Genomic DNA, 15,287 nt, shown 5'->3' with positions numbered 1-15,287 from the left:
ATAGACCAAAACCAAAACAAAAAATTAACTTTCTCTTTCTTCCCGTTTATGTTTTTCTCCACGTCTACCTCTCTCCTCTCTGCGTGTATCTTGCTCTCTCTGTCTCCGCCCTCTCTCTCTCCCTCTCTGCCTCGTTCTTTCTAGCAGAAACCCCAGAAGCAGCAGACTGCAGAGGTCTGAGGAAAACGTGGTCTTTTCTGTGAACCGCAGGCAACTCACGGACCTCAGAGGGAGCCACACGCTCAGGGTGGTTGCACGATGCCAGCTGTGGTTTCAAGGACCCTCTCCAGCCACAGAAACATCCAAAGTCTAAAGGAAGCCATTTCAGGAGTAAAGGAAAACTTTCTCCGAACACCTCTCAGCAGACACAATCTCCTGTCCTGTTGGCCAGATCTGGGTCATGGTAACCACCCCAATCTAATCCTTAGCAAGGAGATGGGGGCCTCCATGACTGGATTAGACCCATCAGAATTTATTCCTTAACTAGGGCTGGGGTCACTCTTTCGTGACTCAGGTTCTTACCCCAGGTCTCACAGACCTGATTCCTCTACATCACTCAAGCCTCATGTCAAATGTCACCTCCTCCGAGAAGCCTTCCGTGGACACCCCAAGCAGAGTAACCTTGCCAGGCGCGCGCTGTCTCTCTCACCCAATCGTTGTCTAGCCTTCAGAGCATTTATCACAATTGTAAGTCATCTTGCTCACTTTTGTTTTCTAGCAGGTGGTTACCATCATTACTGGCATTTAACAGGTAAGGAAAACAGAGGCATCTTCTCCAGTCTCATTAAGGGGCGATGCTGAGTGTGCACTGGTGTGGATGTTACCATTGTCGAGGGAACAAACAAACAAAAAAGAACTGAAGGGACTTTCCTGGCGGTCCAGTGGTTAAGACTCCAGGCTTCCACTGCAGGGGCCACAGGTTCAATCCCTGTTCGGGAAATTAAGATCCCGCATGCCTGCAGGCCACAAAAAAAAAAAAAAAAAAAATCTATAGTAGGAATAGAAAAGAGTTTTATTTGAGCCAAACTGAAGACTATAGCCCAGGAGATACAGATTCAGGAAGCACTTGACTTGTATTCCACTGGACTACAAAATGGGGGAGCCTTATCAAGGCAAAAACCACAATGTTACAAGTTGTTTGTCCAGAATTATCATTGGATCTGGCAAGAAAAATGTGTGCTTGTGAAACAAGGAGTGGCTGGGGTCTGAAATGGTTGCATAGTTACAAGGGGAGACCTTGAGACGATAAGGTTGCAGCTGGCAACTATTAGTAGATATTGTTTTGATAATGGCTGGTGGTAAATTAAATCATGCGTAAGCCAGAATGACTTCCCCATACCTCAGTATGAGAAAATTTCTCACCGTCTTGGCTTCCTCCCCATCATGTACATGTGTTCCCCTCAAATGTGGTTATGCTGTGCCCCTGGTTCTTTTATTTTATTTTTTTAAACTTTATTTATTTATTTATTTATGGCTGCACTGGGTCTTTGTTGCAGTGCGCAGGCTTCTCATTGCAGTGGCCTCTCTTGTTGTGGAGCATGGACTCTAGGCACACGGGCTTCAGTAGTTGTGGCTCGTGGGCTCTAGAGTGCAGGCTCAGTAGTTGTGGCGCACGGGCTTACTTGCTCCACGGCATGTGGGATCTTCCCAGACCAGGGCTCGAAGCCGTGTCCCCTGCATTGGCAGGAGGATTCTCAACCACTGTGCCAAAAGGGAATCCCCCTGGTTCTTCTAAATTATAAATCTGAAGCATGCTTACGAGGAAGCAAAGGTTAAAAAGGCAAATGCCCGCAGGCAGGGCTGATGAACAGAGCAACAGGGGCTCGTACAGTTAGTCAGGGCCCCACAAGGGTGGGTTAATGCTCACACAGTGGTTATACCTTTTGAATATCTTCCTTGCCTCTCAGGGTCGAGCACAAGGATGAGTATCAGGTGGATAAGTAAAGTTGGCAGAGGTCAGAAAGTAGGGTGGGGCAGTGGATGGGCCATGGAGGAAATTCTGTGCTATTGGTGGGCTTTCTTAACCTGGCACTATTGACATTTGGAGTCAGATGATTCTTTGTCCCAGGAGGACGTCCTGTGTCCTGGCCTCCAGCCCCCAACTCATGCCTCTTGTGACAACCGAAATGTCTCCAGACATCCCCGAATGTCCACTAGGAGGCAGAATCGCCCCTGGTTGAGGACCACTGCTCTAAATCAGTGGATCCCACAGGGTGGGGAGACTAAATACAGGGCTGAGCCCCAAAACTAGAGATCCTGGTTCAGGAAGTCTGGGAACCTTACCTTGAGAAGTCCCTACTCTAAACAATCAGGATTTCTTTCCTTTTCTTCTTTTTCTTTTCTTCTTTTTTTTAAAAATAAAAGTTTCTTTCATTGTACAGGCAAGTATTTAAATCATCAACATATGGGGCTAGTTAAGAGCCCGGTGGGACGTTTGCATTTTGCTAAGCCTTTAATGTGCATGCAGTTTGTAAGAGAGCAATAACTCTGCATTCCTGAGCACACAAATGCCTCCTTCGATTTACTTTATTTCCTTTTATTTTATTTCATTTGTCTACATGTGTGAGCCTGGGTCCGTGAATTTCTGTGGCAGTTGCGACGTGTTACCACTAGGTGGTGATAGAAGACCAGTAATAAAGTGATCTTTTAGTTTTGTCTCCAGCAAGAAATTTACACTCTTGTTTTAGGGGGGTCTGTTCGCCCTCCCCCCCGTTAAATCATGAAGCCCCACAAGTTAGACACTTCACCACCATCATCACAGTTTTCCATATCATCCGGTTCTGCCTAACAGTTTTTCTTTAAATAGGTGCACTTTACAAACGCATTTTATTTTTTTATTTTTATTTTTTATTGATGTATACTTGATTTACAATGTATTAATTTCTGCTGTTCAGTGAAGTGATTCAGCTATACATAGATATACATTCTTTTTTTATATTCTTTTCCATTATTGTTTATCACTGGCTATTGAATATAATTCCCTGTGCTACACAGGAGGACCTTGTTGTTTATCCAGCCTATGTATAATAGCTTACATCTGCTCATCCCAAACTCCCAGTCCATCCCTCCCTCAACCCCTCCCCCTTGGCAACGACCAGTCTGTTTTCTATGTCCGTGATTCTGTTTCATAGATATGTTCATTTGTGTCATATTTTAGATTCCACATATGAGTGATATCATGTGGTATTTATCTTTCTCTTTCTGACTTACTTCACTTAGTATGATAATATCTACTTGTATCAAAAACACATTTTAAAAGGTACGTCACTTTCAATGGAACACTGCCGCAGGTGCAATAAATACAAGATAATAGCAAAAGAGAGAGAGAGAGAAACAGAGAAAAAGGGAGGCGGAGAGTGAGAGGGCCTCTGGTGTCTCTTAGAGGGAAACTAATCCTATCAGAGCCCCACCCTTATCATCTCATTTAACCTTAGTTCCCTCCATAAAGGCCTCACCTCCAAATACAGTCACACTGAAAGAGTGCTCATTAAAAAAACCCCCAAAACCCCTAAGTATTCCAATGGAAGAGTTGACAATGGATATAAACACAGTTCACAAAAGAACCAAAAAAGGGAGGGGAAGGAATTCCTTGGCTTGTTAAGTGGTTAAGACTCAGCGCTGTCACTCCCATGGGCCCAGGTTCAATCCCTGGTTGGGGAACTAAGTTCCCAGAAGCTGTGCAGTATGCCCCTCCCCACAAAAAAAGGGAGGGAAGGGGTAGATAAACATTAAAGAAAGTTTGCATTCACAAGGAGTAAAAAAAAAATGAAAAAGTATTTGCACCATACACACTTTATCATCTTAAACAGGAAGAGTAAAGATGCTGGATGACCTTTTCAGGGCTTCCTGAAACTGTCCTTGTGAAAACAGAGGTGGTGGGCTGTAATGTGTTATCATCTTTTTGGAGGGCAACTTGGCAATATCTATTGAGAATCTTCCAGTAAAGCATACTCTTACCGGCCAAGTTACACTTTTAGCAATTTATATGTTAGAGAGTATACAAAATACATTAACACAAATACATATCACAGCACTGTTTCTCATGGGTAAAAACATCAGAAACAGTTTATCCATCTTTAAGAAACTGACTCAATAAATTCTTTTTGTACAAAGTACAAGGGAATGATGTGTATCCACAATTAAGGATAAGGGATAGAAGTATTTGCTGCTATAGAAAGTTTCCTCAGTATATTAAGAGGAAGCAAATCCTGTGTTGCTCGAAATCATTCTAGTAAAAAGAGAGAGATCTATCTGTAACTATCTGTCTATCTATCTATCTACAAAAAGCAGTAGTTAGGAAAAGAAGGGAATGGATAAACTCTCTCTGGGAGAGCCTGCAGAGAGGAAATCAGACTACTGCAAAGATGAAGCCCCAGGGATTCACAGTGCTTACAGAGAGGAAGAGACATGCTTGAAATAATCAAGATGGAACAGCCAGATGGCGGGTGGGATGAATTGAGAGATTGGGCTTGACATATACACACTAATATGTATAAAATAGATAACTAATAAGAACCTGCTGTGTAGTACAGGTAACTCCACTTCATTGTACCATAGAAACTAACACAACATTGTAAAACAACTATACTCCAATTAAAAAAAAGAAAAGAAAAGAAAAGATGGATCAGCCAGAAAGGTCTGAGGACCCGATGAATAAGGACAGGAGCAGTTTAAGAAAGAAGCAGTAGTCAGCCCTATAAAATATAGCAGAAATCCAGTAAACTAAGGGTTGAAAACTTCCCTTAGATTTGGTCGAAGGGAGGAACAATGGTGACGTTTTGGGAACAGTTTAAGTGGGGAGGTGTTGGGAGAGGTCTGATGGCAGTGGATGGTGGGAGGTGAGGGGGTACAGAAAGAACAGAGGCAATGCTTGCCTGGGAAGGAGAAACATAAGACAGCAGAATGGGGTGGGAGCAGCCAGGTCTCAGAAAGTGGAGGAGTAGAGAGAAGTTTTTGTTGTTGCTTGAGGAGCTGAGACTTAAGGTTGAGGGAAGAGGGGAGGGAGGAAAACAGTCAAAAGGAAGAGGAACTAATCAATGGAGAAAAGTTGTGTTGGGACTTCCCTGGTGGTCCAGTGGTTAAGACTCTGCACTTGCACTGCAGGGGGCATGGGTTCGATCCCTGATTGGGGAGCTAAGATCCTGCAAGCCGCTCGGCACGGCCCCCACTCCCCCCAAAAAAAGTTGTGGAGGCAGAGAAGGTGATGGGATAAAGATGAAGGTGCAGAGAAAATGAAGGAACAAACACATAACCTTTGAATGTTCTGTTGGACATTCATGCAGGTAAACATGATGGGTGGAAATCCTGTTGATAAGTAACTGAAACTGAACCTTATTTTACATATAAACACTGAACATTTTCCCATGTTTTAATTTATGCTGAAACTCCTAAGAGACATGATGATCAAGATATGAGGGAACATTGCTTTAGTTGAGATGTTGCCACGTGGGGGACATCATTTCAAAAATCATAACACCTCCAAGCAATGCCACTCAGGTCATCTGAGTGGCCAATACATACGCTGCATCTGTTGTTGTGTCAAGGTCAATCTACAGGTGAGCAGGTAATTTGGCTACTTGTGTTTGACCTTAAGCAGAATCATGCCAGAACACTTACACAGTGAAGTACATATTCTTTTTTATTATAAATGACTTTGTTTTTTATTTTTCCATCAATAGTCAGAACATTATGTTGATGTTTTAATATTATGCATCTAGAAAGGCAGTTTTTTGTTTGTTTGTTTTGTTTTCTTTGCTTGCGGGATCTTAGTTCCCCGACCAGAGATTGTCCCTGGGGTCCCACCAGTGAAAGCACAGAGTCCTAACTACTGGACTGCCAGGGAATTCCCTATAAAGGCAATATTAAATAGGAGTTTCTCTCAGTATGGTACATGGAGAGGTATAAAATATCCGTTATAAAAAGTGACCCCTTGGGCTTCCCTGGTGGCGCAGTGGTTGAGAGTCCGCCTGCCAATGCAGGGGACACAGGTTCGTGCCCCGGTCCAGGAAGATCCCACATGCCGCGGAGTGGCTGGACCTGTGAACCATGGCCGCTGAGCCTGCGCGTCCGGAGCCTGTGCTCCGCAACGGGAGAGGCCACAACAGTGAGAAGCCCGCGTACCGCAAAAGAAAAAAAAAAAAAAAGTGACCCCTGGGTTTGATAAAGTCAAGAACAACTTAGCCAGGAGAAAGAAAATGGTGTCTTTTAAATTAATTAATTAATCTTTGGACTGTGCTGACTCTCAGTTGCGGCATGCGGGCTTCTCTCTAGTTGTGGCGCATGGGGCTCCAGGGCACGTGGGCTCTGTAGTTTGCTTCACGCGGCTCAGTAGTTGTAGCACGCAGGCTTAGTTGCCCATGGCGTGTGGGCTCTTAGTTCCCTAACCAGGGATCGAACCAGTGTCCCCTGCATTGCAAGGTGGATTCTTTACCACTGGACCACCAGGGAAATCCCAAACATGGTGACTTTCAAATGATTATTTTGGTAGATGCAGGGGGATATGAGACTGAAGTCAATGGAGGGAAAAGGAACTAAAGCATGAAATGTTAATGAATCTGCAAAATTTTATGACAAAAGAAAGGAAGGAAGGGAGAAGGAGGTATCTAGGAGAAGAATTTTTTAAATGCATTGAAATAAGGCAGATCTACACATATTAAAGTAAAAAAGAAAAAGAATCTTTGACATCTTTGAACATTGCAGAAATATTTTGTAAGAGACTGAGGATTCTAATAAAGGTAGGAGAGAAAACAGGGACGTCTTTATAACGGAAGTCCTTAGCACTGTGAACATTTGGGGCCAGAAAATTTTTTGATGTGGGGAGCTGTCCTGTGCATTGTAGAATATCTAGCAACATGCCTCTACTTACTAAACACCAGTAGAAACTGCTCCCACTTGTGAGAATCACAGATGTCTCCAGACCTTGCCAAACATCCCCTGGAAGCAAAACCACCCCCAGCTGAGAACCACTGCCTTCCAAGGTTTAGCCGTGTTTACCTCTTCACCCTTATCCTGGGTCACTTTTTCTTCAATTCCATTCTAGCCCCTCAGGCCTCCCTGCTCTTCTCATCTGAAGGTCTTTCCCCTGTTATTCTTTCTGTCTCTAACACTCTTCCCCAGGATCTTTACCTAACTCACCTCCTCACCACATCAAGGATTTTGCTCAGTGAGGACTTCATTGGCTATTTCATTGTGTAGAACCTTGTCCCTGCCTGGTCACTTTTATCCCCTCTATAGTTCTTATCACTGCACATGAAATTGTGTGAGATACTTAGTTCCTTGATTACTAGACTATGATGTGCCTCTTCCACAAAATGTGAACCCCCTGAGGGAACCGTGCCTGGTACATTGTGAGTATCCAATAGCTGTTTTTCAAATGGATGAATGAAAGTTTCTTGCTAAGATGGGTTGCATGAGAGCCAGAGTTCATAGAAAACTTACTTGGAGGACATACAACTATACTTTAAAACTTTAAAGTTGATGGGATTATATGCAATGTATTTATATACATGTCTATTCATCTTAGTTTAATTTTTATAAATAACATTTATCATATGCAATTTTAACATCTCTTGTAAGAATAAGCATTTAAACCAGAGTGCTATCCACTATCTTCTCTGACAGAATTCACATCTGTAAGGCCAAAATTATTTGATTAATAACACTAAGATGTTTTATGCCTCATATTTCATTCTCTCATAATTGTACAATGGCATTTTCTAGCAGCTATGTGATAAGTGATGTCACAACAGATTGAATGCAGAATCAGATACAAGATTTCAGCTGTCTTCTATTAACTCAGACATTAAATAGATTTGCAAAAATGTAAAACAATGTAACGCTTCTCACTTAAAATAATTTTTGGTTTTACAAAGAGATAATTATTTTCAAAGAATCATGTAACTTATGTTAGCATATAATGGGTTTGTGATTGTCATTTTTCAAAGAATCAATATATATTTTTAAACTGTATCAGAAGTTTAATATGGTAAATATAGATAGAATAATCCACATAAATAATAGCCTTTCATATTTATGCCGCATAAAAATAGCCAGGACTTGAAAGCAACCTAGGTGTCCATCGACAGATGAATGGATGGAGAAAATGTGGCGCGTATATACAATGGGATGTTGCTCAGCCATAAAAAGAAATGAAATTGAGTTGTTTGTGGTGAGGTGGATGGACTTGGGGTCTGTCATGCAGAGTGGAGTGCGTCAGAAAGAGAAAAACAAGTACCGTATGCTAGCACATATATATGGAATCAAAAACAAACAAACAAACAAAAAGGTTCTGAAGAACCTAGGGGTAGGACAGGAATAGAGACGCAGACATAGAGAATGGACTTGAGGACACGGGGAGGGGGAAAGGTAAGTTGGGATGAAGTGGGAGAGTGGCTTTAACATATATACACTACCAGATGTAAAATGGATAGCTGGTGGAAATCAGCCACCTAGCACAGGGAGATCAGCTCGGTGCTTTGTGACCAGCTAGAGGGGTGGGATAGGGAGAGTGGGAGGGAGACACAGGAGGGAGGGGATATGGGATGTGTGTATACATGTAGCTGATTCACTTTGTTGTGCAGCGGAGACTGACACAGCAGTGTGGAACAATTATATTCCAATAAAGATGTTAAGAAAAAAAAAAAAAAGAATCCCCCTGCCAATGCAGGGGACACGGGTTCAAGCCCTGGTCTGGGAAGATTCCACATGCCGCAGAGCAACTAAGCTCGTGGGCCACAACTACTGAGCCTGCGCTCTAGAGCCTGCGTGCCACAACTACTGAAGCCTGCACGCTTAGAGCCCATGCTCCCCAACAAGAGCAGTCACTGCAATGAGAAGCCCTCACAGGGCAACCAAGAGTAGTGCCCGCTCGCCACGACTAGAGACAGCCAGTGCGTAGCAACAAAGACCCAATGCAGCCAAAAATAAAAATAAATAAAATAAGTAAATTAATTTTTTTTAAAAGGCAATCTTTATCCAAATGACGGAAAGCCCAGTGAAATGAATTAAAACAACAAGAAAAGTTTACTTACAAGAAATTTATTCTTTGACCTCCTCAACATTGTTTTGTTTTCTTTTGTTTTGGCTGCACTGCATGTGGGACCTTAGTTCCCCAACCAGAGATCAAACCCATGCCCCCTGCAGTGGAAGCATGGAGTCTTAACCACTGGACGGCCAGGGAAGTCCCCACACTGGTTTTCAGTGTTTAAAAAAAAGTCAGGGGCTTCCCTGGTGGCGCAGTGGTTGAGAGTCCGCCTGCCGATGCAGGGGACACGGGTTCGTGCCCCGGTCCGGGAAGATCCCACATGCCGCGGAGCGGCTGGGCCCGTGAGCCATGGCCGCTGAGCCTGCGCGTCCGGAGCCTGTGCTCCGCAACGGGGAGAGGCCACAGCAGTGAGAGGCCCGCGTACCGCAAAAAAAAAAAAAAGTCAGAAAGTTGCAATATTTTTGGATTAAACTATCAAAATCTTTGATGTAAAAATAAAAATTAAAAATGCCTTTTTATCTTCATAAAATGCTTCTGGTTGCAAACAACTAGCAATCTGAAAATGGTTTACTTTAATTGCTTTCATCAGTTTAGAACACTGGTATGAAGTTGGACTCAGAGAGAAAGACGTGCCCTCTGCCCTTAGGGGTGTGTGTGCTCCAATAACAATGGCTTTTCAGCGGTCCTGATACTCAAAATGAGACCAACACGCCAGGTAGGTCCCACCCTTGTCAGGGTCTTGAATTTAAATACTTGTTACATACCTCCTGCCTAGACATAGCGACTTTCCAAAATGGAGTGTCCACATGAATTCTGAAAGATTACACCAGACTTTACGAGGTAGCCTGCAAGAGACTTGGTCTCCCCAAACATATCTGAAGATAGATATTTTTTAAATGACTTAACTGGAAAGGGGAGGGATGAAGAGGCAAAACACAAAGGATTTTTAGTGCAATTGCAACAAATGTACTTCTCTGCTGGGGGAATGTTCATAATGGGGGAAGGGTGTGCATGTGTGGGGGCAGGGGGCATATGGGGATCCGGAACCTTCCTCTCAATTTTGCTGTGAACCTACAAACTTTCACTAAAAAAACAAAAAAGTCTTTTTGAAAACAATGACCTGATCCTACCAGTCAGCCCTTGGGGGGTTCGGGGGGGTGCACGGTTAGAAAGAAGTGTTTTACCTCATTCTTTCTTTTCCCCCAACGGTGGCAAAGGCCAAACTATCTGTGAGAAAGTTGCTTTATTTTCCTTCAAAAGTGTTAGGATGCAGGTTTAGTGTTGGTGGAGAGGGTTTCTTAAGATTGTTTTGTTACCGACCCAGATCCTTGGATTTGTTAATCAATAGAAATGGATAAGAGGCCAGATGAGAAATTCGGGTAAAGCTTTATAAGCAAAAGCAAGTAACAGGTGCCCTGGTTCGGTCCCTGGGGTGGGGTGGGCTCGTTCCTTAGTGGGGTGAGGGTAGGGGCAGGTCTGTAGGTCTGATAGAGGGAAGGCTTAGGTGCTCCGCCCACCCCTTGGTGGTGCCACGTGCAGCAACCATGCACAGCTCCCTGCTTTTGCTCCTGGGGCCTCAGAATTGGCAGTTGCTTTGTGGCCTTTTTGTATCTTATTGTTCATCATTGCCCCCGCTGTGTGCATGTTAGTTTGTTTGTATCTTTTGCCCCAGGAGGCATTCGTTCAGGTGCAAGCACTCCAGCAGAGAGTCCCAGGTCCCAGCTTCTCAGTTTGAAAAATAAATGGTGGTAGAGCCTGTAGGGATATTACCATCTGGAGTTTACAGTTTCATGATCTCACCTGACATCATCACTCTCATCTCCACATAGTAAGAACAAGAATTTCAGAGCAGTGAAAATGGTCAAAAAGGGGATAGCATTGGGTTTGCCCCCAGCACATAGAAGCATCACATGCTGCTTTACTGTCTGTGTGGAAATTCACTTGACTCTTTTACTAACTCCAATCTACTCCCTGGGGAGTTCCCTGGTGGGTTAGTGGTTAGAACCCCTGGTTGGGAAACTGAGATCCCACAAGCCACGGCAAGGCCAAGATAAAAAAAAAAAAAATGACCGTGAGGTTTCAAATTGTAGGTACTTTCTCAAAACTCAGACCTGGAATCCAGTGACAAAAGCATGTTTCTTAAGTAAAAATAATTTGAAAAGTAATTATAACCTAACACGTTAGAAATATGATCTAGGGGGGCTTCCCTGGTGGCAGAGGTTGAGAATCTGCCTGCCAATACTGAGGACACGGGTTCGAGCCCTGGTCCGGGAAGATCCCACATGCCATGGAGCAGCTAAGCCTGTGTGCCACAAGTACTGAGCCTGCGCTCTAGAGCCCGTGAGCCACAGCTACTGAGCCCGCATGCCTAGAGACCCGTGCTCCACAACAAGAGAAGCCACCGCAATGAGAAGACTGCGCACAGCAACGAAGAGTAGCCCTACTCGCTGCGACTAGAGAAAGCCCACGCGCAGCAACAAAGACCCAACGCAGCCAAAAATAAATAAATAATAAATAAATTTATTAAAACAAAAAACACAGCTCTCAACTTTTAGGTTGTGAATATTTTTTTAGTGGACACATGGATCGTGGTATCTGGCATCATCTGACAGATTTCCACTCAAAGCCTGAGTCACTCCATGCTCCCCTCGATCTCTTTGCTCCAGCCACATTGGGCTTAAATCATCATTTTATCCCTGTCAAAGTGCTGGAAATCACACTTGTAAAACCAGCTTTTTTTTTTTTTGCAGGCAACTGAAAATCTCTTTGCCTCTAAGAGCTGGCATGTGTCCTCTTGGACAGAAAAAATATGTAGTGGCATTTGTGTTCTAGCCTGATGTTCTGATCAGATTCCAACATCAAGCTTAGCTTTCAAAATTGTGAATAAACTACTATCTGCATTGCAGCATACAACTTGTATCTGTAATTTACCTTGATTCTGATTATTATCAGTTCATGATTCTTCAGCTTATTGTGCAGATTCATGAAACCTATTTTCAAAGCACACAGAATAAAGTGAGGAACAAAGAAAAAGAAATTTTCGGGGGCCACACCGCCCGGCTTACAGGATCTTAGTTCCCCGACCAGGGGTTGAACCCAGGATCCCAGTGATGGAAGCTCAGAGTCTTAACTACTGGACCACCAAGGAATACCCAGGGGAACAAATTTTAAAAACACGAATAAAAATTCTTTTAAATAGATTGGGGTGGTACATGCATAACACTTATATCTAGAGCTTAGCAGTGGATCAGGTGTGTGAGGGTAGTTGTCAAAAGATGCTTTCACTTTACTTGAAATGTTTTAGTTTTGATAGGAAAGGAAAAATCAGAGTGTGTTACCTTTTAATAAAGGTATGGGAAGGAGGAAGGAAAGGAAGAAGGAAGAAAGGGAGAAGGAAAATATGCCAAAATGTCAGCAGAGGTTCATTCTGAGCAATGGGAATATAGGTGACATGTTTTGTTTGTTTGGGACAATGATTTGGATTTTTTTTTAAACTCACCTGAAAATTGTTCATGTCCTGTTCTTTTTGAGCCATGACAGTCTTGGGAAGGAAGATCTGAAGGAAAACAGAAAAGAGTCATGACAAAGCAGAATGTGTTTGGAACTGCCTGGTCATCCAGTACAGAGAGCCCTACTAGGACCCTTCAGGAAAGCCCTCGCTTGCCCCTGGGTGGTCCCTGTCTGAACAGGTGTTGACCCCACTGGGTGGCATATACATATTGAATTCCCTTGACTCCTCACTATTTATGCATCCCTTGGATCCTGCAATTCTACTTGTAATCATTTGCCTTCAAGTAAATAATTATGTAAGTGCAAACAAAAAGATTCAAGAAGTACAAGACATCTCACTATTGGCTTATTTTCTCATCAAACGACTGGAAGCAACTTACAGGTATAATAATTAAAGGTTTCTTAAGGAAATTATGGTGCAAGCTCACAATGTGTACAAGGAGGATCATAAGGTCAACTACCTACAGATCCCTCCAGGAATCCCCTCAGCAGTGAAAGCATGGAGTCCTAACCACTGGACCACCAGGGAATTCCCTAATGCATGTGTTTTTAAAAATTCTTTCATAGTAGGCAAAAGTCTTGCAATATATTAAAAAAATTTTTTTGCCAGGACTTCCCTGGTGGCGCAGTGGTTGAGAGTCCGCCTGCCAATGCAGGGGACACGGGTTCGTGCCCTGGTCCAGGAAGATCCCACGTGCCGCGGAGCGGTTGGGCCCGTGAGCCATGGCCGCTGAGCCTTCGCGTCCCGAGCCTGTGCTCCACAATGGGAGAGGTCACAACAGTGAGAGGCCCATGTACTGCAAAAAACAAACAAAAAAATTTTTTTTGGCTAAAAGACTGACTTTTTAAAATTTCTGTTTTTTTGTTTTTTTGGGTTTTTTTTTGTGATACACGGGCCTCTCACTGTTGTGGTCTCTCCCGTTGCAGAGCACAGGCTCCGGACATGCAGGCTCAGCGGCCATGGCTCACAGGCCCAGCCGCTCCGCGGCATGCGGGACCTTCCCAGACCGGGGCACGAACCCGTGTCCCCTGCATCGGCAGGCAGACTCTCAACCACTGCGCCATCAGGGAAGCCCCAAGACTGACTTTTTTGCTAAAGTAGCTGTGAATGTTATTTCAAAATGTATAAAGAACTAAAACTCTACATTCTTACGCATTTTTTAAAACAGAACAAAAGAGAAGACAAATTCATAATCTTAGGATACAGAGAGTGCATGTTATCTATTCATATAAAAAAGGATTACTCAACCTCAGCACTATTGGAATTTGGATCAGATGTTTATAGCAGTTTTATTCATAACTGGAAAACTTGGAAGCAACCAAGATGTCCTTCAGTAGGTAAGTAGATAAATAAACTGTGATATATCCAGACAATGGCATATTATTCAGCGCTAAAAAGAAATGAGCTATCAAGTCATAAAAAGGCATGGAGGAAAATGAAAGACATATGACTAAGTGAAAGAAGCCAATCTGCAAAGGCTACCTACTGCATGATTCCAACTATATGACACTCTGGAAAAAAGCAAAGTTATGGGGACAATAAAAAGATTAGTTGCCAGGGGGTTGGGGGAGGGAGAGATAAATAGGCAGAGCACAGGAGATCTTTAGGGCAGTGAAGATACCCTGGGATACTATATTGATGGATACATGTCATTATACATTCGTCCAAACCCAAAGAATGTACAACACCAAGAGTGGAACCTTAGGAAAACTATGGACTTTGGTTGATAATGATTGGTTAATGTATGTTGATGGGGGTGGGGGGCTATACATGGGTGGGACAGGGAACATGTGGGAAATTTCAGTACTTTCCTCTCAGTTTTATTGTAAAACTAAGACTGCCCTAAAAAAATAAAACCTTTGGGAATTCCCTGGTGGTCCAGTGGTTAGCACTCTGTTCTTCCGTTGCAGGGGGCCAGAGTTCAATCCCTGATGGGGGAACTAAGATCCCACATACCAAAAAAAAAAAAAAGAAAAAGAAATTATCTTAAAAAAACAGAAGACCCGGGCTTCCCTGGTGGCGCAGTGGTTGAGAGTCCACCTGCCAATGCAGGGGACATGGGTTCGTGCCCCGGTCCGGGGGTATGCCACATGCCGCGGAGCGGCTGGGCCCGTGAGCCATGGCCGCTAAGCCTGCATGTCCGGAGCCTGTGCTCCGCAGCGGGAGAGGCCACAGCAGTGAGAGGTCCGCGTACCACACACACACACACACAAAAACAGAAGACCCTCTGACGCCCCAGAAATTTAAAAACAAAATTATCAAAAACAATCTTGGGTCAAAAAAGCAATCAATGACTTAAATGACAAATAATTGTAAAGCAAAGTGCACATACTATTGTTTAAAGCTTTTCACGTACTGTTTGTCTGGAAGCTACTGGAGGAGCGAACACACAACATGAGGCAGTAAGCCAAGAGAGAGGATACCAGAAACAAGGGCACTCAACAAGGGGAGAGGACACCCCAGTGTGAGGCTGTGAGCAAGCCGTGATGGAATGGGGTCCACCGGGCCATGGAGGCCTCCGGGGGAATGCCTCCAGGAAGGCACACAAAGTTGATAGAATAAATATTGAAGAGGGTAAGAGGAACCTAATACGTGGGTACAGGTAAGATGTTGGTATATACCATAGAGATAAGCTGAGAAAAAAAGAAACAGAAGTTCGACTGCACCTTTGAAATGAGCCTGTACCAAGACCATGAGGCAAAGATGGGCTCAGCTAGAGCACAGAGAAGAAAGCTGAGAAGGGAAAACGATAAGGTCAGAATGTAACCATTGTCCCATGATGCCGAGGATTCG

The 15,287-nt window shown here is 43.6% G+C and overlaps 1 non-coding gene across 1 annotated transcript; it reads left to right on the top strand.

The window, feature by feature from the left end:
• The first annotated feature begins 5,060 nt into the window (after positions 1-5,060).
• TRNAA-UGC (transfer RNA alanine (anticodon UGC)) lies at positions 5,061-5,133 on the top strand. The gene has a single exon. It is a non-coding gene; the product is annotated as a tRNA-Ala (tRNA).
• Positions 5,134-15,287: the final 10,154 nt, after the last annotated feature.

Source organism: Mesoplodon densirostris, chromosome 19 (assembly GCF_025265405.1).
Source record: "Mesoplodon densirostris isolate mMesDen1 chromosome 19, mMesDen1 primary haplotype, whole genome shotgun sequence".
Taxonomy (NCBI): Eukaryota; Metazoa; Chordata; class Mammalia; order Artiodactyla; family Ziphiidae; genus Mesoplodon; species Mesoplodon densirostris.
The sequence above is the reverse complement of the archived record's forward strand: the minus strand, read 5'-3'. Positions and strand labels throughout refer to the sequence as shown.